A 23,939-nucleotide genomic window follows, 5' to 3' on the forward strand; every position below is an offset into this window, starting at 1 on the left:
TCTGTTTTGAAGAAACGCAAAATAATCCCAGTGATAAATACACAAACAAAATCTGTTTAATCCCAGTGTGTACCCCAGTGTAAACATGCATTTCATCCCCAAATGTCTTTGTTTGGGGGAGTCTGCGCACGCTATGCCGTGTCCCAGATTCTTTCTCATGTCCCCATCATATAATGCTCGCTCGGATACAGATTTTGGGTACACTGAACACGTGCTGGCTGGCTGGCCGTGACCTCCTGACCTTTAACTTGGATGGGGACTTTAATTCCTACAGAATGAACGGCGAGGGCATCCACAGGGACAGGGCTCTGGGATACGGGAAGGAAGCCCGCAGGAAAGTTACAGGCAGGCACAGGTGGGAAATTCTTTTCCATGGAAGGAGAGGTGGCTCCCCAAGGTGAGCCCCGGCAGGAGTTTGAGAGCACCCGTGGCTGCCCCACGCGCGTTGTCCGTCCCGGGCCGGGGCGGCGCTGAGCCCGCGGAGACCGGCCCAGGCCGCCACACAGGCCCAGTTTTTCCCCCTTTTCTCTCGGGATTTCCCCCCGCCATCCCCGCCACCCCGGATTTTTCCACGCCTGACAACAAAGGAGGCGGCGGGGCGGCCGCGGCGGTGACTCAGCGCCGGGCCCGCCCCCGGCCCGCCCCGCCGCTCCCCTCAGGCGCGGCCGGGCCGGCTCCGCGCGTGTGGCGGGGCCGGGCGGACACTCCGGAGGCATCGGGCGGGCGGGCAGCGGCCGCTCCTCTCCGTCCCTCCTCAGCTCCTCCTGCCCTCGTCCCCCGCGCTGCCGGGCGGGCAGAGCCGCCCCGGCGAGGTAGGTTCTGTGTCTGCTCCGCACACAAAGGCGATGGCGCGGAGGGACGGGATATCCCAGCCCGGGGGGGCTGAGGGACGGCGGCTCCCGGGGAAGAGAGGCGGGAACGGCAGGTCCCTGCTGGGGGGCAGCCGCGCCTTCCTTCGTAAAGGGAAACGCGGGGAGTTCGTCGTTGCTCTGCATAAATTAAAGGGGGATCAAGCAGGAGGGTGCCCGGGGTGTGCGGGGCTCCGGCGATGCTGCCGGTCCCGTCGCCCCCCGTGGGTGTCCCCGGCTCGCCGGGGCCGTGGAGCCGGTGTGTGTTCGGTGTGTCCGTGGGGTGTTCGGGTGTTCTTGTGGGCAGCTTTGATCCTCGGGTGACTCTTGCAGCCGTGGGAGCGCCCCCATAGTACCGCGGGATCCCTGGGTGCAGGCTGGCAGGACTGGGGGAGTGGGACGGGAAGAGGAATTGGAAAAACAAATAAAAATGATAAATATTTTTTTTCCTATACGTTGTGCTCTGTAAAATGAGCATTCAGAGCAGCTGAACTTCTGGTGTGGGCAGTGGATGTCTTCTTACGGATCTTTAAACCAAGTAGAAGCTCGGGGCAGGACAAGCCCCGAGGAGCTGCTTCTCCTGTGCTCTCACCGCTCCCACCTGGGTCTGTCAAACTTTCCCTCCAGGACCCCGGAAAGTCAAGTGTCCCGGTTTTCCTGTGCATTGGGTTGAAAGGCTGCGAAGCTGACCAGGGAAATGGAGAAACGCGTTGTGGGGATGCAGTACGGGAGCTCTGTGTGCCTGAACTACTTGTTTGCTTCAGCCATTGAATTTTTTCATAGCTTAATGAGTTCTGGCATAAATCAATACTCTGCAAATGTGGTGTACGGCCGTGGCTGGCATTGGAGCAGAGTCTGGCCCTGTAAGCCCAGGGCATGCTTGTGGCAAACTCGAAAGAAAGGCAGAAACATGTGAACTTGTGGGATTTCGTTGAGAATTCACATGGCCAAACCAAAATGTAACAAAAGGAGGAAAAGATGTTTCTGTGTGAGCACAGTGTGGTCGCAGGGTATAGTTTGTGGTGGGAGTATTGTTGAATAACTCTGGCAGTGGAGCTGCTCAGTGTTGTGGTACATCTGTGTGTGCACCAAGTCCTGTAGCACCAGTAGGACATTCAACTTTCATTGACTTGGTGGAGGAGTGTGGAAGGATGTTGCTGGAAATGAGAATGATTGCTTGTGGATCTGGTGGGCAATTTGGGAGGCATTTAAACTGTCTTTAATTTCCTTGTGATATGAACAGGACGCTGGGAATCTGTTGCTTTATTGATGGATGTTTTCCTATGGACAGACAGCGTGTGCTATGAATGTGATGGCTGCTCGTTTGGTGTCAGTGATATTTGCATAGGGACAATAAACAATTGTCTGCTGAGCTTTATTATAAAGAACCAGAAATGCCCCATATCTCCTGAAATAAAGCCTTTTTTGTCTTAATGCAACTGTGGGCCAATTTCCTGCTTGGTGTAGTTCCACTGATGATGGTGGAGTTTTGCCAGGGATGGTTTTGGCAGGTGAAATGTCACTTCTATGTTCATAATGCTCAAGAGTAGCATCACTATATTGTCTTCAGCACTTGAGTATTGTAAATTGAAATGGCATGCTGATACTTCCCAAAAGCTAGAAGTGGGAGAATCATCTCATCAGGTCCTCACGATACTTTCCCACTTGCTTTCTCCTTTCTGCTTCAGATCTCATATCCCTTAATTTATTCTCTTCCTTCTTTTTCAGTCTTAGCATCTTTTTTCTCTCTTCAAAATTAAGAAGTTTCTCTGAAGTCCAGTTCACCTCCAAGCATTTAAAGGTTTTGAGACCGTGCTGAACCGTGCACCACCCCTGCATGAGTGGGTAAGTGAGGAGCTCCGTGGCAGCTGCAGGGGAGATCTTTCTCGCACGCGCTCTCCTTCACAACATGATTTGTGTGGTGGCTCTGCTCAGCGTGTTTGCTGAAGTGGCAGATTGTCAGAGTCACACGGTGGAACAGGCTGGCTTGAGAGAGTGAGAGACTGGGCTGGGGGTGGGGGAGTCTCTCAATTTTTACACAGCTGCCTATACTCAGGGCATTGAGAAACCAGTTTTTAGAACATTCTTTCATGACTTCATTAAGGACAGGGAAATTACCTAAAAATTGGGGCAGAAGGAAAAATGGGGAAGAGAGAAGGAAATAATCATGTTTGCTAGCTGTGGGAAGAAGAGTGGAACTGTTTAACAAGTAATTGGCTCTAACAGAACTTTGGCTCTATCAAAAGTTTTAAAGAAAATATTTTATTGAATAAAGCTATGTTATCTTTGTACGCGGTTAGCAGTATTAAATACATGTGGCCAACTCTTAATCTGTTCTGGGACTGTGGTAGTTATAAACAGAGCCAGTTTCAGTGCTCAGCTGCTGAGCTGTTTTGTATCTGACATCTCTGTGCTGTACAACTTTGCATCTTGTAAGAACCCAAAGAGAGCATGTCTGACACAGTTCAGGGCTGATACCGTTCTTACACAGTATCAAAGAGCAAGATACACGCCTGGTCTCACTGTGAAAGGGAAGAAAATGCTTAATGCTTCACCAACTCAGTTATTAGTCTAAAGTTTGCTCTGGTTTGGCCAGACCTGGTGTGTTTTTCACTGTCAGTGAAGTATGGTTTGCAGCACAACATAATGTTGCAAAGAGCCTGCAACTCTTCTGTGTTTACTTAAAAGGCATGTAAGTCAGGGTTTTGATGTTTTGTTTTGACAGTGGAAAGATTCAGATATGGAAAGAGAATAGTTTCACATGCTAACCTGAACATAAAGCTGCAAATTTGATAGGAAAACAATATTTTTATGAGAAAGATAAATTATCTGTTTAGAACTACATTTATCAGTGATACTTCCACTTCCCGTGTCTTGCATGCTCTTGCCAGGCTTATCTCTTCAAATGCTTCATTTATATTAAACCTTCTAAAACCATGCTGAAGTGGAATACCATGTGTTCCCAGTGTGGGGAAGACACCTTCCCTTTGCAGATGGGGAATAAAAGCACAAGCAAGAAAATGAGTGTCTGTGACCACACAGGAACTGTGTAGTGGTGGAAGAACTTGAACTCATGTGTCCTGAGCTGTTGGCTAGTGTTGAAATGAAAGTACTGCCCCTGCCAGAAGGAGTGGGAGAAGAGGCACAGCCCAAAAGGCACAGTGTGAAAACTGTTTGGGTTACCTGGCTGTGATGTACTCAGTGATCGACTGCTCTTCCATCACAACCATGCTGGTCTTTGTTAGACTGTGGAAAACAGAAGGGTTTTGTATTGATAAGTACTTAAACAAAGAGAGTCAGCATATGCAGGAGAGAAGAGAAAAAGGAAAGAGACATTTTTCTTCTCCTTTCTCTACCTGCCTTCAAATAGTGGGTGCTGTTTTTACAGATGGGTCTCTGGCTGGGTCTTTGGGGAGGTCCTTTGTCTGTCCCACTGTACAGTTGTCTGTGAGCAGGTGCCAGCAGAAGGGCAGGGGAGACTTTGCAGAGCCAGGTGAGTCAAGGCAAGGCCAGACTGCCTTTCTGTGACCCCAGCAGCTGGGTGAGGTGGTTTGAGTGCAGATCCCCACCCTGAGAGACCAGGCTTGTGCTTTTTTTTCTAAAAGTGTTTTCTAAAGGGGTGGCTGCTCTTCATTGTGATATGCACAGACACTCACGTAGCTGCTCTTCTCACCTGGCTGCTTCTCTGCTTTGGTTAGTTGGTGTGAAGGGCTGTGGGTGTTGCATGACAGCAGGGAGTGGCCTGTGGCACTTCTGTGGCACAAATCTTATGGGGCTATATGATCAGGGAGCACTGGTGTCTGCAAAAAAAGGAAGGATGTGGTCTTTTCTTTCCTTTTCTGTGTAACTCGAAGCACTGGAGCTTACCTGCTACCTCTGTGCTCTGTCTCTTTGGGAAAACTGAAGTGTTTTTCTTTACAGTGCTATGTTTGGTGCTTGATGGTTATAATTGTGAAGTCAGTCCTGTTTGTAACTTTGGTTTCAAAATAACTTTTGTGCTGACAGCCTACTTCTTGTGCTTAGGCCAGTGCTGTAAGTTTCATGCAATGAAGGGCGGGACTCTCACAGGTGGCAGAACAGTGTTTCTAAGCTGTGTCTATGAAAGAATAAGTTGCAAAGATTTTGGAGCATTTCTGGGTAGTGATGTCTGCTGGTCTGTGTCACATTTCAAAATAACTTTTGAAATCAGTATTTCCTCTACTGGTTTAGCCTGTGTGTGTAGCTGAAAAGGCAGGTTTTGTGGTCACTTAGTGCAGTTTGCTTGTAGCATAGCTCTAGTCTGCAATGGAGTTTACTGAGTCTTTAGCAGGTCTTCAGCTTGCTTAGCTGGGACAAGAATCCTAGTTTTATAATATCAGCAGGGAGCACAAATGCAATAACCTTTGCCTTGTTTAGCTTTATTTATCCTAGAAGCAAAACTCCTGGATTTGCTTACATTTTTAAAATGTTTTTGACAACATGAAGGCAGAAGGTTGCCTTTTGAGCACATACATGCTCCTCATCAAGAGAGAAACAGTGCAGTCATTTAGGAACAGTGGGACAAATCCCTTTCATTTAGATGAGCTCAATTTCTTTATTTTTACATTTATACTGCAATTTTTGGCAGCATATGTGCTTTCAGGATGTAAAACCTCTGTGCTGTCCTTTAGCAAATCTCAGCCATTTACATTTACAGTCTCTCTGTGTGAGCTGCATTAGAGTCTTGTAGAGAGCTTGTGATGACAAAGCATAAAAAGTGCTGCTGCTATGAGGGGTATTTTAATATCCTGGAGAACAAACTTGTTGCTTGTTGTGGTGGGATGGATCTTGTGTTTTACCTTGTACTGGGGAATTACTTACCTTTCTTGTAAGCTATAGAGCTGAAACCCAGGAATGCTTCTGAAGGAGAAACTGTCCTGATGTTTGGCTTCATTTGAAGCAGTCCCTCTGCTTTCTAGTATAGTATATTTTAGGCAGGAGAAACTCAGTCTTGAAAGTGTTACTTTATCAAGGGAAACTCAATTTGAGCTTCTTTTCCTTACTTGATTATTCAGAGTTCTCCTGTGCCTCTTGAAGGATGTCCAGTTCACCACGCTTGTGCCCTCTGGTGCTAACTACCTCACCAGGTCAGCAGTGTCTGCCCTGAAGGGGAGGCAAGCACTGCCCATCAAAGGTATTTCAATAGTCATGGCATTCAGTGGGCTGTCGAGAGGAGGATGATGATGGCAAATAATAGAACAATTCCTTTCATTCCTTGCCTGTGCAGTGAGTGGGCATTTGTCAGACCTCATGTACATACACAGGCTTCTTTTTGTTCTGGTGCTAATAATAAATAGAGTTCACAGCTCCAAGTAGCCAGGACGATGTGGCGAGAAGTGGGTCAAGACCATTCGTGTGTGCATAACTGCATTCCTAATCTAGGCCAGTGCCTGTGCTGGATACTTCTAAACAAGCTGAAAAGATTTCAGGGAAGCTGGAGTTTATGCTGTCAGCTGGGTGAAGTGCACCTCTAGCTGACTGAAGCACTTAAGGACAGGCCTCAGAGTGAATGGTCTGGAGTAGCTTTGCATGTTAGAAGGACCACAGAGTAAAGCTGTACTGTTTAGTACCTCTGAAGAGTGAGGAGTTTAAGGCAAAGTAAATTTTCTTCTTCCTGGCAGGATGACTTGTTGAGCAGCCCTTCGAGCATGTGCATTGCCCTGCTATTTGACTGAAATATGTCTCTGCTACCTCAGTTTCCTCTGAGTGTCCTACCTCAGTGTCACTGGGGACAAAGATGACTTGCTGAATGTCTCATTGCATTGCTGCCATGTCCTTCAGACTTGTTGCAATGCTTGAGCTCCTTGGGGCCCTTCAAGAAAGAGTGGATGCTTGGCCTCACCCTGAGATGCAGTTTGGAGCTTGGCTGATGGTAGAAGAAGAAAACCAATTTTCATCTGAAACCACTGGGATTTGTTGAGTTTATTTTTGGAGAGAGTAGAGAGGAGGAGTTTGATTGGGTTTTGATTTCTTTTATGATTCTGTGCTTAGGGTTTTTTTTTTCATCCTAGAGCTTTTTGAGGTTACTTGTCCTTGAAGAAGATCTATGACATGTAAGGCAAGCTGTAATACACTTATTTAACTCTCATAATACCCGGCACATCACTGCTGCTCCCTGAAAACAGTCTGTCAGAAATTTATACACAAGTTTGGATGGGAATGGAGGACAGGATAGGGAAAGAATCATGGTAGTTTTGCTATTTTCATTGTCTGGGATTGTTTTGGTATTTAAAGTAAACCAATCTTTTATTCCAAGCCTCAAGTACATTTGAGGCTGTTCCGGTCTAACGTGCAGAAGCAAACAAGTGCTGGGGATTGTAGCCAGGGTGTTGAGGGTGTGGGCAGTGGGCTTTGCCACACAAAGAGGTCACCTTTGGAAGGTGAGCGTGGCTTGCCTTGGCACTGTCCCACCATTCTCCTGTGCCCTTTGTCATAGTGAGCAGCCAGTGACACGGTACCTGATCAGGCACAGGGAGTCTGGTGTGTTCTGGAAGGGAGCCCTGGCTGTGCAAGGGTTGTCTGTGAGTGATTTCTTACCACAGATGGCAACTGTGGGAGCCACTGACTCTCCAAAGGCAGTGTTAGCCTGCTCATTACTCTCTATTTATCTGTTTGTTCTTTCAAGTACAAGAAGGCTGAGCAAGTCATAAACTTCTTACACAAAATATGAGCAAACACAGTCTTCCATTTTCCAAAATACATTGAAAGCAAACTTTGGAATTCAAGAGAATAATGTCTGTGAAGAGCACAAAGCATTTATCTCTTGGTGTGAAACTAAATCCTGCTGAAAAGATTTAAAAAATATTATCTGAAGTATAGCAACTCGAAAGCCAACCTTGAAGCTTGTCCTGAAGACTGGAGTTTGTGAATGTCTGTGCCTGTCAGTCTTAGGTGGAGGATTTAGTTTAAAAGGTCAAAGCAGTGTTACAGATGCCATTGTATCAGAACTCTCTTTTGGGGAAGCTCCACTCTGAATTCTTGGGCCTGTCTTGCTTTGTCTGCAGTTAATGACTGATTCATCTGGGCATAAAGAGGGAGAGGTTAGAGGCATCACCTGGCCTTGTTATATTCTACATCCTTTTCCTAATTGGGCAAAAGTGCAGTACCTTCAAAGTTTCCTCTATAAATGTAACTTACTGGGTGTGCAATGACTGGTTTGGTTTTGGTTTGTTAGTTAGGATCTTTTTCAGTGTAGTATGTAAGCAAAATTAAATAAATTTCCTTACTTGAGGATTTGAGGACAAGTTAGCACATGAAGTTTGCCAACTATTGTTTTGTTTTCCAGTGGTCTGAGAGTCCTTCCCACTTATCACTGTTGTAAAGAGACAGTCTCTGCCCTGAAGAACTTACAGTTTAAGTAAGGAAGAGTGTGTGAGTAGATATTAGAGACACAAAAAGGTGAAGTATGTTGGTGTGAGGGTTGAAGTGAAAAAAAAATTTCTTGCAATGAATACAGCTGCTTTGATGGAGAGACAGATTTTTACTTTAACTTCCACTGTAGCATTATGTATCTGTATAAAGCTGCTTCATTGCTCATGTTTATTGCACTACAGGAAGAAATTTTAGCATTGTAAGCTGCTTCAGAGGGTTCTATATAATTTCCAGCTAGTCAGGGCCTACTTTTTCTCTATAGAAGCACTAAAAAAGCATCTCCTCAACCTTGGTACCTATTTCCAGGTAACTAATAGGATCAACAGATCCAAGACAACATGTTCCTTTAGCTAAAAATCCATTTGCCAGCTTCAGCCAAAAATATTGCAGGGAGGAGAAACACTGGTCTGTACAGTAAATCTATTTTTCAAAAAAAAGCAGGATTTAAGACAACTTAGACCAGTACATTTTTCCTAGAAAATTTCCAAAACTGTCACTTAAATTGTGCAATTTTAAAGCAGATGACTAAAACTGGGAGCCAGCTAAAAATGCAGTCAAGGGTCAGGCAGGTCAATGATACTGGGATACCTTTTTAAAGGGACTGGTAGAAGTTCAGGATGGGGAAGTATTTAAGTCCCGGGGGACTTCTTGAATGTTGTGGCAGTGGGCCATATGGATACCTAAGTAGCTAAATTTTTTGCTCAAATTGTAATTCCTGTGTCTGTCTAGTCTCTTCCTAATCCATTGCGATGATTTCCTGTGGCTAAGTAGTTCTTCCTTCTCCCAAAGCTGTTCCAGTGTTGCCAGCACAGGATGACTGCAGGCAGCAGCTGCCAGGGAGAGGCTCCTATTTCTGTGGTGCTGAGGTTGAGGTGGCCTCAGTGTGTGATGTACAACAGCTTTGCCTCAGAAGGATGCCCAGGTTTATATTGCTGTGCCAATTAAGATCTCAGTGTCTGGTACAAAATTCTTAATTGCTGAAGCATCCTCATATCAGCTTTCAGTAAAGTTGTTTCCCAAAGCATTTTAGTTTTCATTCCCCACCACAGAATTATGAAAAAAAAAGGTGACTGGTTGCTGGAGAACAAGTGATGTCACCTGTTCTACTCTCCTGTGGATTTTTTTTTGTATTGATGGAAGGCTTTGTTTTGATGCTTAATTCTTTTGACTAACAGCATCTGGTGGCATACAGGGGAGTGCTGCATGTGTAATGCCTGTTCTGTGCACTAAAAGGCAAGAGTTTAGAATGAGCTTTAACGTAGAGGAATGTGTGCTTTCAAAGACTTTATTCCTTCCAACACTGAAATTGAAGTAATGAATCAAATTGGGCATGACATGCATTGATAAAGTGGTGCTTTGTTAAATGACTGCTCTAAGGGATTGTTTCAACCCCTTCCTCCCATTTTAGTATTGGATCTTAATCTCTTTATTGCAAGTAACATCAGCACTAGTAGAATTAAGAATTAAAGTTTGAGCCAGTGGTATTTATTCCTGTTTTATCTCTAATGATGAAGAATCCTCAGCTCATTTCCTTCTCAGATGTGATGATTCACAAGGCTTGGGGTTCATCTTTATTTTATTTCCAGAATCTCATTTTGATTTAGGGTATTTTCCCCCCCTAATAGGAAGCTGATTAATTGATTGGTAAAAGAGGCACAGATGTAGTTAATTTATTTTGTAAGTGCAGATGTTTTGCGTGTGAGGAAATTGGGTGAAGATTGGATTTAGAAAGCCCAGATTACAACACCGGTCAACAAAACATTGAATATCACAAAAAACTTATTGCTGTAAAAGCAATGACATAAGGAGCTCTTACTCCTCTGTATTTTCCTCCAGGAAGAGGAGTGGAAAAAAATTCTGTACCATAATAATCAGTCATTCAGATTCCTAAGATTAAATGTCTCTGTAATCAATGCACTCTTTTTTTTTTCTTTTTTTTTTTCTTTTTTTTTTTTTTCTTTTTTTTTTTCTTTTTTATTTATTTATTTATTTATTTAATTTTTTTTAGACTGACATAGTTAGGATGCCATGAACTCAGCTCAGGGTAGCATGGTTTGCTACATGGCAGGCTTTTCAAGAACTGTAAGAAATGGTCTCCTTGAGGAAGGAAAGGATAGGGAATTCCACAAGCCATTTACAAAAATTACAACCATTCCAGTAAATGTGGTAAACTGGGTAATTTTTGCATAGAATTTTATATAATGTTGTATTTTAAAAACTGTGTCAGGGTAAACACATCTTTCCAATATCTATTTAAAGTACATAAATATTTATTATTGTCCTTCTTTTACAGATTAAGAAACAAAGGCTGAATTGAATTGCCTAAAGCTATAACTAATTAATGCAAGGATAGAATGTGAACTTGGGACTTTGAACTGAGAGAACAACAAACAAGATGAAACACTGCAAATGGAAGCATAATGAAAAGATAATATAAACTTTATATTTCAAGCATAAACTCACTACCCCAATATACAAATCATCTTTCCATAAATGCCTTTAGGCAAATAAGCAGCCTAAAAAGCTGTTTCTCACTGAAAACAGAATCTGTTTACACCAGATCATTTCTTTACTTGCCAGTTTTGTGCATCCAGCATTGCCCCTATTAAGCTTGTTGCTTCTGAGGAAATTCCTAAAGACAAACTGGAATTTAAATTAAATTTTCAAATAATTTGAGTTCAAATGAAGAGAACCAGGCAAATTTAAACTTCATAATTAAAAGCTGCAGCAAAATCATGCTTGAAATTTCCTTTACTTATCTCCCAGGTAGAAGGTTGGTGTGAGTCAGCCAGAGCACTTGTACTAAATGTGGGAATGGAGCTGACTCAGAGACAAGTGATTGGCATCATTTTATGGGATGTCACCAACTGCAGCTTCAGTAAATGTCAGTTTTTCCTCTGTCTTGGTCAAATGTTAATTTTCATTGCAATTTTGACTGAACATAGCAGGATTTTTTTTTTTCTTTTTGGCTTTTGGTGAGTTCCCTGGATCACAAAGGCCATCCATGATCATTATTTTTTTTAATGGAAAGGATGGTGGATCTCCAAACACAATTCTTATTTCTCTGAATTGCATGCCCTTGAGGTGATAGCACAGACATGGTTACTGCACCACTCCAGTGTTTGTGCATTTTGGAAGAACAGTGTAGTCCTGTAACAGGGTTTGGGATTTGTCTCCTCTTTTTCTGGACATTAATTTGGGAGGATTTTTGGAAAGAATTCATTGCAGAGTCTATTCATTGCAGTGGTTTTGGTAAATGCCTTTGTGTCTCTGGTGGAAATTGAGAGATAGGGAGCTTTTAATGGCATTTCGGTATAACTTTAAGCAATTTCAGACTTTTGTAATGATAATTTTTTTTTCTAAACATGCTAAGTTAAAAGCAGACCAAATATTTTCTAGTTTCTAGTTTTCTGAGCTTCTAAATGTCTTCTGTATTGGATGTTGTTTGAATTGCATGCCTTTGCCTGAACTGTCTTGTTTGTTCTGGTGTTTGTGATTCATTTGAATGTGCACCAGCCAGCACTTGAATAATGGAAAACCTAAAGTAAATAAGTGATAGTGCCTGCTAGAGAATCGAAAGGTTCTACAGTGAGCTGTGGTGCTCTTTAGAGCAATTTAAATATCTTTCTGTAAACAAACTGTTGAATGAAGAGTGGTTGAATGGAAGCTGAAAAGCTTGAATCATTCAAGTTTGGGACACTGAGAGTCTAGACTAAATTTAAGTCTTATTACTTTGAAGTTCTTAAAAGGGACTATAGGGCATTCTGAGAAGGGCTTCCTTTACCTTTGCTTAGGGTTTATAATTTAATCTAGGATGTGGAGGACTAAACTGGGTTTATTCTCATTGCACCAGAGTTACAATTTCCTCCCATATATGGCAATTTTTTAAAAGTCAGTGGGTTGGGTTTTTTTTTTTTTTTAGGTGAAAGATGCTTTAGAATTTAGATGCCAATTCTGTAGTTAACAGCAGGAAGTTTGTAAAATGACTGGAAGTGGTTCTTGAAAGATTCTGAAATATTAATAATGTTTATCATATTGATGGTATGTTCTTCCAATAGAAAAGGTATTTGTATTTTAAACTGGAATAATTTTGGCTTCTGAGGCATTTTTTGTTTGTGGTGGGGGTTTTGTTTTGGGCTGGGTTTTTTGTGTGTGTATTTGGTTTTGATTTTTTTCCTTAAATGTGCCCCAGAAGCCAGACCTATCTTACAGGACACCTACTTTCAGAAAGAATGAGGCAGGTAGGTACATTAGAGCTGATCCTTTCATCATGTTTGATAAATTTTGAAAGAAAATGTAAGACTGTAATATTAGATGGTAAAGAAAGTGAAATATGAGATAACAAAAAAAAAAAAAGGTATATCTGTTTGTACCATATGTATTTCTGCTACATCCTGAAGCTGTACACTTTCTATCTGAGCAGCATGAGATAAGCTTGTGTGAATCTTTCACTCCATCATCACAAAGTCAGCCTCTTCTGTGTTGTGTAACTGTTGTCCTACAATTCACATGTGGTCAGTGTGGTGATCCTCCAGTTTTGCCTTCCATAAACCTTGGTTTTGTTTTTCTGACAATTTATTTCCTGTTGATTCAAATTCTTAGTTTATTTTTTGTTGTTTTTAACATTCTGCCAAAGGCTGTTACTTGAAATTGTTGTCTGGCAGCACCGGACTGAAGCTTGTCAGAGCCTGGACTCCTGGCACCTTTTATTGCTCAGCCACCAGTTTACATAAAGTTTAGGGGAATTTCATGGAGGCTTCAAACCTCTTAATTTTGGCTGATACTGGCCAAAAGTTATGGGGCAGGTTTCATTTGCACACTTACGTTATCATACAAGAAATCTGAGAAGGTTGTTTAATGTATATTCGTGACCTGGCCCTGTATTTGCTTCTTGGTTATGGAACAGTTTTCCTGAATGTGTTTTTGCAGCTTTGCTTTTACCCAGGGAGCTCCCTGTGGTGGCTCTGGTTTTGCTAGAGCTATACTGATTTCATTAAGACATGGGCATCAGAATGGCATCCAAGAGTTGTCCTACCTTTTGTGTAAATGCTTTACTACATGGTTGCTCCCTCTTTAGAAAGGTTGTTGTGCAAGCAAACCATGTTGATTTCCTTCAGCATTATTTAACTGGCAGTTTGTGGGTAGCGAGTGGGGAACAGTAGATAAAGATTTTGTTCTTGCTGACTTTCTGACCGGTGAACCACATGAAATTTTGTAAAGCTGGAGGTGGGGAAAAAACCCAGTGTGTTTCAGCTGCATTATTTGGTTACAGCTGTAAAGGCTAATGTTCGTTTATCACTTCCTTCTAGAAGCTTTCTATAACTGCATGAGCTATTCGTGCAATTCAGTGACATGTACATCACAAAGGCTTGAAAATTGGAATGGGTTGGAAACTCCTGTTATTTCAAATTATGTAGTTGTAAACTGGCTGCACTTCTTTGGGTTGAAAGACTAAGCATTGATTTCAACATACTGCTGGGTTGTATCACAGAGGAGATAAAAGTTGATTTTACAGGAAGTGGAAACTTAGACATGCTAGTATGGAACTCAGTAAGCCCATGGTGAATATATGTTGGCTGCTCACAGATCATATCATGAAGCAATTTATTTGTATCAGTGGCCTGTCACATCATGTAGGATTAATCTTTGCTTAAATAGAGAATTTTTATTAAGGAAAGCTAATGCAGACCTGAGCTTGCATTCTAGCTGTGATATCTCTGTGGGCCAATAACCACATGTTTTATCTGGTTTTCTTCCCGGTGCACGAACATGCCTAGTGAGTAGCACATGAAAACCAAATATAACAAGGGTTGATACACTTGGCCAACTTACAGTATAAGGATGTCATTATTTTTTCCTACTTCCTGCCTTTGTTTTTTTATTTGAAATGTATCTATCTAATTTTTTTTTAGCAGCCTAAGCAAGGTTCTTTCCCATTTAATCTGCAAATTAGTCTTTCTATGGGTTATGGCTATGTTGAATGATGAACTCGGTTGTTATTTATTTATTTTTGTGATAGCTTTTTTACTTGGTTCTTGAAGGAAGTGACATAGTTAGTTTTCCTTATTTTCTTCGTACATCAAGGAAGGTGAGGGTCACATACTATAGGGGAGGAACAAAGGGATGTCAGAAATAAACCACTTACCACTGTCAATAAAACTCTAATTAACTAAATGCCCTGTCTGCCTTCTTGCCCATGTAATATATAAAAATCAGAGAGATTTTCCTAATTCATTATTACTGGTTATCAAATATACTTATGTTTCCATTTACAGTAAAGCCTGAAGAATAATTGGCTGACAAGTCTCAATATGCAAAGAAAACTTGGTTATTCAGGTTATATATTTTCCTACATTTGCATGTTTGCACTGGTGTGCTGAAGATTTGCCTTTATAAGTCCAATCCATATTTAAAATTGCCTTCATATATGCAAAGTTTGAGTCCCATAGCAGGATTCCTGTTGACATTCTTGTAAGATCTGCCCAGAGTTTGTAGATTCACAGAAGGGTTTGGGTAGGAAGGGACTTTAAAGGTGATCTACTTGCAACCCCTGCCATGGGCAGGGACACCTCCCACTAGAGCAGTCTTGGTCAGTGCCCCATCCAGTCTGACTTTGAACACTTCCAGCATCATCTGGATTTGCTGCAGTATGAGGGATGCCATCTGCAGAAATCCTGGGAGAGGAGAGCTTCTGTTGAGCAAAGCCTGTGCCTTGCCTCCTCCTGTACCATTAACCTGGTTTCTCTTGATGTGATGTCTTGCTGCAAGTGCCGTTCACCACTCAGTCAGGATTTAAACTGTCTGAGCAGGAATTGGGCAGCTGGGCTGCCACTGCAGATGGTGTGACTCATCTTGCCTCCCCCAGGAGGAATGAACCTCCCTGCTCCAAACTTCTGGGAGTTTAATTCCCAACTTCTTCTGCTGGAGACCAGTAACAGTTTGCTCACCTGTCCAGAAGGGATTGAACCAGTAACAGTTTTGCCTGCAAGTGGATGTCCTTTGGCTGCATTTACAGTCACATGTAATGAGGAGGAAAACAACTATGACTGCTTTACTTTTTATTCCTGAATCTTCTGGTTTTTGTCTCTAATCTTCAGGCTCAGACAATAAATGGGGTTTAACTGTGGATCCTAACACTGAGCTGATTAGATGCAGATCTGTGGATCAAACATTGAGCTGACAGAAGGGAGACTTGCTGTGCTGCTCACAATGAAGTTGTGTCTTGTTAGTTCCCCATCAGACAAACCATGTCAGTGTGTTTTTCCAGAGCCCAGTGGTCCCTGGGTGCCATCCTGTGTGTACCACAGGAGGGGATAATGCAGGGACAGCATTCACACCACTGGAAGGGCAGCACCAGGCAGGAGCTGGGACTCTGTCAGCTGCAGATTTGGTGTGACTCTCCCCCAGTTACCCTCTTGTGGGTTGGTGCTGTGGGACTGTAGGCCCCTCTTTCCAGAGGGTCATCTGCATCACCCGCTGCAGGAGCTGGTGGGACTGTGCCCAGGTTGCCCTTGTACAGTGTAGGTGCTGGCAGACAGGGGTGAACTCCAGGCAGCATCTTCCACCAGTGCGCCTCCCCACAACGGCTGCTTGATTGCCCATTTCCCATAAATTTCAGATGCTGTCAGAGAGTCTCCTGGCTCTTTTCTTGGCAGTGTTGTTGCAAGAAAGCATTTTTAGTAGCTGCTTTTCACCATCAAAATTATTATTCTGACATGAATCAGAGCTGACTTAAATGCAGGTGAAGGATGACTCCCTAAGCTGGGGTGTCTCTGCCAGACCCCAAAAGTGGTTGAGCTTTCTGCCCATGAGTTGTCCTGAGGTGCCTTACATCATCTCCACATCCCAGAGTGGGGTTTGCCACAGCTGATAGCAGCCTGTCCTGACAGCCTGCAAAGGGTGGGGGAAAGAAAACATCCTGAAATCCCACTCCCTACAAATTGAGAGCCCTGGTAACCATTATTATCTTTTAAGAGCCAGGACTTCCCAGGGTGATTCTTTTGGGGCACAGGAAAACTCATTGTTTTCTTCCAGCCCGTTTTTTTCGTTCCCTGGTTCGCCATTCATGTAAGTTTCCTTTTAAGTGGTGTTTACATTTGCAGTTTTAAAAATGTGGGAAAGGTTCTGTCGTGGCAGGCTGTAAATACAGTGCAAGTAACTATTTCTGAGCTGGCCTTGCATTGCCTCTTGCACTCTCATCTGTCATCAGCTCCCTCCTGTGTTTTGTGAAGTTTTTGCTTCACTGCTGAGAGTGGCGCAGCAAAAAGTGAACTCATACAGAGCTCAAATTACTGTTGAACCAGTTCAGGTCTGTTTAATGGAAACCTTCCTTCTCCAAACCCTTTCACACACCTTTTACTTGAATCATAAAACTTTTTCTGTTTGAACTTAGTGAAAACAAACCCCAAACCCTTTCTGTTCTAGTTACAAAACACTTTGATTCCCTTCCCTGGTTTTGTTTCGCATTATTTACTGAGCTCCTGCTGGAGTAGCATCTTGGGGTAAAAAGACACTCCTTCTTAGCCGAACAATTTAAATTTTTCATCAAGGGAGATGTATAACCAAATTCTTTGTGAAAGGAGTTAGCCATCCATTCTACTCCAGCTCTAAGTAGGAAGCTGGATCATTTGAAAACCCAGGAGAATTTGGACTCGATAGGGTACGTACCTATGCAATAGTACTTCATCAGCTGTGGACATAAAGGAAAACTTTCTGGCTGGTTCTGGCAAAAGCTGCCATAAATGTATGATGTTGAGTGTTTGTGTGTATCTGAGCTCATGAGACTAGGGTGAATTTTTGCATGTTATGCTGAGTAGTGGTGTGTGAGCATCAGCCCATAATTACAAAAACTGTGGTACGTGTCTTTTCCATTTTTAAAATTCTTTTCCTGAGGCAGAGATGTGCCAGGATCTATTGTTGATCTTGTTAAGTAAATTCCATCTCTCCTTCTGTGTTCTAGTTTTGCTTTTTGGGTTTCTGTGCTGTTGGCTAACTTGTTAGTGATGCTTAAGTTTAAGAGGATCTAAGTTGCACAGTCAGTCATGTGAAGAAAAAACTAATTTTTTTTATTATTTACTATAAATAAAATATTATAAATATATAAAAATATTAAATAAATAATAATTTAAAAACCAAATAATAAATAAACAAATATTTCTATTATTTACTTCTGAGTTTTTTCTCTGAACTCCTTATGTTGCTTTTGTTTTTTTGAGATGGGTGATACGAAGTTACTATGGCAGGGTGTGGACAGTTTTTAAAATTATCAGTCTTGCATTTATGCAGGAAAACCTTTGCTATCTTCTGCAGTCAGAATTTCAGCAAACCCACTATCACTTCAGAATCATTTGGGTGTGGATTCTCTCCACTTGCTGTGTTTGACTTTCACAAGGATCGGTACATATCTAAAAACATGTAATGAGAACGACTAAGATATTTTAGCCCTGCAGACTTGTTTCTCTGTAAGCATTCAGCCGGAATTATTGAGATCAATGGTTTCCTGTGTTTTATTAGCACAGCAGTTTCAGCTGGTCCTGTAATCTCACATTTCTTTTTATAACTATTTTATAAGGAGAAGGACCCAGTTAAACCAGTTCAGGTTTCTCTGTTGCAGTGCTCTAGTGCTTGCTCTCATTGTAACAAGTCTGTTTTGGCTGTCCATTTGCTGTGCTTCCCAAGCCTCTGCCGTGTCTCCCTGGCACACCTGCATTTGTGCCAAAAGCTCTGCAGTCATTTAGGCAGCTGTATCTTTTTGACCATCTTTGCCTCCTTGTATCCAGATGTGTACACAAAAGTGCACAATCTGATGTTTGCTTGGTATTTTTGAGCCAACACAGGCTGAGATTACAAGGTGGTTCCACCTCTCTGTGCAGGACTGCTCTAGGCACTGAAATCTCCCAAGCCAGAGCTGTGTGTCCCTCACACCCTGGGGACAGAGCAGGGCTGGTGCAGGGACATGGAATAGAGAGTGCAGTGGGAGAGGGGGTGGCAGCTGCTGCAGGGTGATTAGGACAGCTTGTGCTATCTGATATAGGGAGCCAGGTGGTTTCTGTTTGTTGCCAGTAAGGGAGGGGATAAAAGGTGGGCAGTAAAGAGGGGCCATCCTATACCTGCATCCATTGTCCCAGTGCAGGTAGCTCAGATGTAGCAAGAAGAAGACTTTAGCTCTTGGGGCCTTGTGCCTCAAATATTTGTTTTCTGCTTCTCCAGACCAGAAAATAGAGATGAGCAGAGCCTGAAGGCTTCTTCAAGACCTAAGGCTGAGGTGACTGATCTTCCTCTGGATACCTGTGAATGGTAAAGCTGTGCCACTGTGGTCTTCTCTGCTCTGCTACTGAACTGGTGGCACCAGGAGATGTATAGGAGCATCCACTACCTTTGTCTCCACGCAGGAATCCTGTCATTATTGTGGTACAGGAGTGAGGTCAGGGGGAGGGTTCTTTACATTCTCAGTTGGGGTGGTAAGACTTAGGTGCTCGCTATGAATTCAGGATTGGCATAAACCTGTTGTAGGGTGGAACGGCTTGGTTTTTCTATGTTATGATTCCAAGTATTTTGTTGAATGTATAAATGGGGGTAGGTCTTTAGGATTCTACATGTCAAAACATTAATTTTAACTGGACTAGAAATACATAAAAGTAATGGTGGAAAATATTATTTGTAAATTAGTTTTAAATAAATGTGTAGTTTAGCCATAGTGAAATAATTTAATCTAACAGCCTTCCTTACCTGCCCCATTCTAAGCAGCTTCAGGCTTCCCCCTTTATTACTTCTTGAAATTTACTGGTTAAGAGGTCAGAACCAGGTTTTTTTTTTAGAAACAAAATGTCTCAGTAATCTTTCAAACTGAGAGGTATTTTCTTGATTTTTATTACATTGAAAGAATTCTGCAACTAGCTATTTTAACTCAATAAATAGTTGTTCCAAAGCTGAGAAAGTGATGAAAACTCAGGAATGTGACTAAATTGGCACCAGTGCCAACCCATGACACTAAGATAGAAAAAGATAGCTCTAGTAGTTCTAAAATCTGGAATCAGCACCAAAAATAATCAATTTGTGAACTTGAGATAATAATTACTTTCATAAATTTTATCTATAAACAAGATGTCTGTTCTACTTTGTGCCCAGCCTGCTTCAGGGGGTTTTATCTAAGTAAATAAAATCACTTTCACTTTGATGCTTTTGTGGACCTACTCTGCCTTCACTTACCTCTCTTAATGCAATGCTGATAGGAATATCAGTTGAAAGTGTGTTCTTGTAGAACATCAGAACTGAGTAATTTTCCATGTGTAATGAAGAATTTGGGTAAAGTGTGTGTTATATGTGACTAATTAGTGGTGCAGTTTATCTGCCTCTTCAGCAAACAAAAGGCTCATGTTACAGCAACCTTTCTACAGAGAATAGCAATCGAGATTTCTGCTTAAATGATTTTCATCTTTTAGCATCTGTTCATTTCTAGAATATAAATCAACACTGGTGCATTCTCCTGATATGTCTTCTTTGAATCCTTTTTAGCTGAAGAGAAAAATGGAGGCATGGCATTATTTTGAGCCTGCATGTGCTTTGCTGTTGATGTAAAACAGTGAAACTCACAGACTGCAAGCTTTCAATATGCAGACGTTGCCCCTGGCTGTGCAAGAAGATATTTAGATGTGCAGATCATGAAGAAAATTTGTGGTCTTTTAAGGAAAGATTACGCTTGGTAAAAATGAGTTTGAAAATTGAAGCTTGCTTTGCCTTCTTTCTTAAATCTAATAGATGCCTGGATAGAGGGAATTACTCATAAGAAGGAAGTCATAAAACTGGTCCGAATTAGATTTCAAAGGTGAGGGTTACGTTGGTCATTTAAAGCCTTGGATTTCTCAACACCACCAGAGTCAATAAATAGCAACCTAACACAAGGTTCTGGCAAAGTATGGTCTGCCATGTAAAGGCCCTTTTGCAAGTTAAAATTGAGTGATTTGGGATCATATTTAGCATCTGTGGCTTGTGCTGGAGTAGTAAGTACATGGGAGGAAATGGCTTGTTCTCAGCAGTGTGGGATGCTTGGAGATCCTGCTGAAACGAAGCCTTTATTTTATTTATGCATGTTTTGACTTGGTCTACAAATCCAAGCTGGAGAATGTAGGTCAGCTGCACAGTGAGGCTCTGGGTTCTGAAAAAGATTTCCAGTCCTGTCCCAGTGCCTCTTTGCAGTAGCCTTTGGGCTTCATTAACGGTCTGCTTGCTGGCTCCCTCCAGCACAGAGACTATTAGCCATCTGACACTCCTTTGCCCAGGGGCAGCGTGTTTGCTCAGTAATGAAGGAAATGGGTACCAAGTACGTTACATCTTTCTAAAGCTGTTACAATTTCCCTACCACCACCATCTTTACTGTTAATCCAAATATTTGATATTAACTAAATCACAGTAGACTAAATAACATTTTCAATTCCAACTGGATGTGATTGCTTCCAGGATGCTACCAGGCAGTGTCTTAAGACATTTCTATCTGAATACAAAATCTGACTGATGGGAGAGGAAAGAAGACACTGCTAATGAGATTATGAAGTGAAATATTGGCAAATAAAATTTTCTGTCATGGAAACTAGGGAAGGAGGAGAACAATTTATGCAAAATAAATACTTTTTTTAACATATTAATTATGGATTAAAATTTATAGTTTAAGCAGCAGGATTTAATTATTTAGCTGAATCAGATTTTATACTTAGTCTGTGGAACAGACTGCATTTGGGATAAATATTCAAAACATAATTATTGCAAGAATTTAAACCAGAAGTGGGAAGGGGAAAAGGGATGGGGAGAAGTAGGAAGCAAATCTCTGTAAGGCTCTGAGACTAGGACTTGTGAATTTAATTGAGGGTTTTGTTTTGGTTTTGTTGAAGCTTTTAAAGCTTTTTCAGTCAGTAATACACACCTCCTCTTCTGAGAAGTCAAGGATCTCTGACAGACAACTTAACCAGGGTTACCAAATGAAAACATATCATCTGTAGCACCCACCTTCCATTAAATTATTTCGACATCAAAAGGCTTTCACTGAGGATAAGTTTTCTTATGTTTTGCATGGTCCACAGTTCATTTTGGTTCTTGATTCTTCATAGGGCTGTCTGCTATGAAGCCATTTCTTGCCTTGGTAAAAAGTGGGGGCTTTTTGCTTAGAAAACATTTGCATAATGGTGGTGCCTATTAAACATAAAATGCTTCTGAGATATGCACTGGAAAGAATATCCATGAATAAAAAATGAACCCCTTAAATCAATACTATTACTTTTAATTCTCCGCTTTCTTAATCTTGCCTGTTGCTTTTATTCTCTTTATTATCTTTCCATGATGGTGAAGTTTTCTTTTCAAAAGAGGCAATGTGGCCCTGATGTTCTCCATTGCTTTGTTTCATCTGCAGCTCACACAGTACTGTGATAGGGACATTGGGAGTTACAATTTCAGAACTGTGCATGCAGGTAGTTTGTCTTTAAAACATTTTTTTTTCCTGCCCCTTGCTACTACTTGGGTTTTTTTGCCATATCATCTGTTCTATTTTACTGCTTTTTATTATTTCATTTTATAGTGTCTTACATAGACTGTGAACACAAAGTAAATTGATGGCTTCTGAATCAGAGGCTATTACAGCATTTTCCTGATTAGATGAGGCCTCCTTGCTCTCACTCAGATAAATCTTAAATAATCCAAAGCACTTTAGGTGGAAGAATAGTTTTAATAAAACTTACCCTGTGTTAAATTCCTGGAGATTTTTGTCTTTCTATCAGCAGTCCTCATTGGGATTATTAAAGTAGAGTTATTAACTTTCAGATGTTCATTAAGGCCATATTTCATTCATACTTCTCTTCAGTTTTCTTTTAGTCTTTCAATAAAACAGCATCATTGGATCTTTGTCACATCTGGACTTGTCTCTTATGTGTAGAGGATAGAGGTGATTTACTGTCTTAATTTCAAAGTCCCAAATTTTATGCTAAGTACAGTGGCCAGTGTTCATTTCAGCTGATAGACCTTCCCCGGAGGAAGGCTGGTTCGGTAATAGCAGAGGAATGATGACGATAACGAGAGTCACTGGGCTGGAGGAATGGGCAGGTGTTAATGCTGGGCAAAGAATAGCAAAGTGAATAATGGCCAGGTAGTGAGAGTGACCCTCCAGTACTGACTTCTATTCAGACTAACTTTGTTACTCTTTCTGTGATCACAAAACTTGATTCTAATTTAGTGTATTCTCTTCCCCTTCCTTGTTAGCATGGAGGGTGGTCCTAGCTGGGGGTGGCAGTGAGCCCACGCACTGTGCAAAGTAAAGGAAGGCTGCACTTCATTGCTGCTGTGCCCAGGCCCATTTAATCAAGTTTGAGAGTATGCAGCAGCAGTGTGTGCATTTTATGGTGGTAACAGAGCCTCTTAGGCTTTAAATGCACTTTATTTCCAGTACCATGACAGGGTTTTCATCTAAGGTTTACCTCAGCATTTCCATTATAAGGCCCTGATCTCAAGGTATGGTGCTGTGCAGCAGCCTGGTTACAGAGGACTTAGTGGGAAAGGATTTTGTCAAGATTAAGAAGGGGAAAATTTTCAACTCCTTCTGAAGTTATGTCGAGTAAAAATATTGAAAGGAAAGAAAGGCTCCGTGTGTGTGATTAAAATGCTATTAGATCAAGTTTGAGGTGTTTGGAGTAAGAGGCATGTCTGTAGTACAGTGGGAACGTGGAGGGGTTAAAGGTAGAGTGGGACAGCATTTTTCATGAGGTGAGGACTGTGAAGTTGTTGGCACTGACCTGGAGTAGTAAACACAAATGTTAGCAAGGCTCCTGCAGTGAGCAGGGGCTGGAGTGACTGTAAATGCTGTTCTGCTGGAGTTCACCACCCATGTGCCGGGAGCTGTTCCAGCCACAGGATCTGCCTGCAGAGCTGTTTCTCTGCATCACCATTTCATGAGATGAGATTGCTGATGGCCTCTGGCTCAGTTTATTTGGCTTGATGCTGGAATGGTGTCTTCTGTTTGTTGGGAATTGTCTCTAGTTTGGAAGGGAAACTCTTGGATCTCTACTGGTGGCATATTTGTGACTTGTAATAAACTTTTCTGTGACTGTGAACCATGTGCTTGACTAAAATGTAAGAGGAAATTAGTGGGACATCTGGCCTTTGTAAGGGTCAGACTTTCATTTTTACTTTCTTGGCTAAAGTTTCATGAATTCTAAGTTAATCTGAGTTGAGTGACCTTTTGTGTGGGTAAAGCCTATCCTGCCTTTCTTTTTCTTTTCCCAATTTAAAAAGGTCTCCTGGATCTGTGAAATTATAATTCCTTGTGCTGTGTAAGATGGTCATTCCTTGCTCAAACACTCAGATCTAAACACACGATAGTTGGAAGCAGTTTGTGGTATTAATTAGTGGAAAAGGAAGACTTGAGTTAATCAGCTCCTAATGAATGAAATCTTAATGGTTGTATTGACAGATTCCAGTGCTGGCCTTGTGGACTGTTGTAGGATTTCATCAGTGTGCAGAGATATTCACTTCCCAAAAGAAAGTCTGTTAAAAAAGAAATACTGTCTTTGCATGGCTTCAATTCTAAATTATCTGTATTAATTTTTAATTTCATATTTTTAATGTAAATTAAATGAATAGTTGATCTAGAACTAATAAAGCAAATGATATGTCAGATTTTTAGAGTGAAAAGGGATCTCTGGCACTAATGCTAAACAGGCTTAC

At 41.8% G+C, this 23,939-nt stretch overlaps 1 protein-coding gene across 4 annotated transcripts in view; it reads left to right on the top strand.

Annotated features, from left to right (window-relative positions):
* Positions 1-713: 713 nt before the first annotated feature.
* FAM107B (family with sequence similarity 107 member B) overlaps positions 714-23,939 on the top strand; it is a 59,314-nt gene continuing 36,088 nt past the window's right edge. Inside the window, exons 1-2 of one of the 4 annotated variants that reach the window (XM_053977936.1) lie at positions 723-812; positions 2,577-2,693. The gene's annotated coding sequence lies outside the window, so the exon portion shown is untranslated. The other 3 variants (XM_053977942.1, XM_053977938.1, XM_053977941.1) reach the window with 3 other exon arrangements.

This window comes from Vidua macroura, chromosome 5, assembly GCF_024509145.1.
Source record: "Vidua macroura isolate BioBank_ID:100142 chromosome 5, ASM2450914v1, whole genome shotgun sequence".
In the NCBI taxonomy this organism is placed as follows: domain Eukaryota; kingdom Metazoa; phylum Chordata; class Aves; order Passeriformes; family Viduidae; genus Vidua; species Vidua macroura.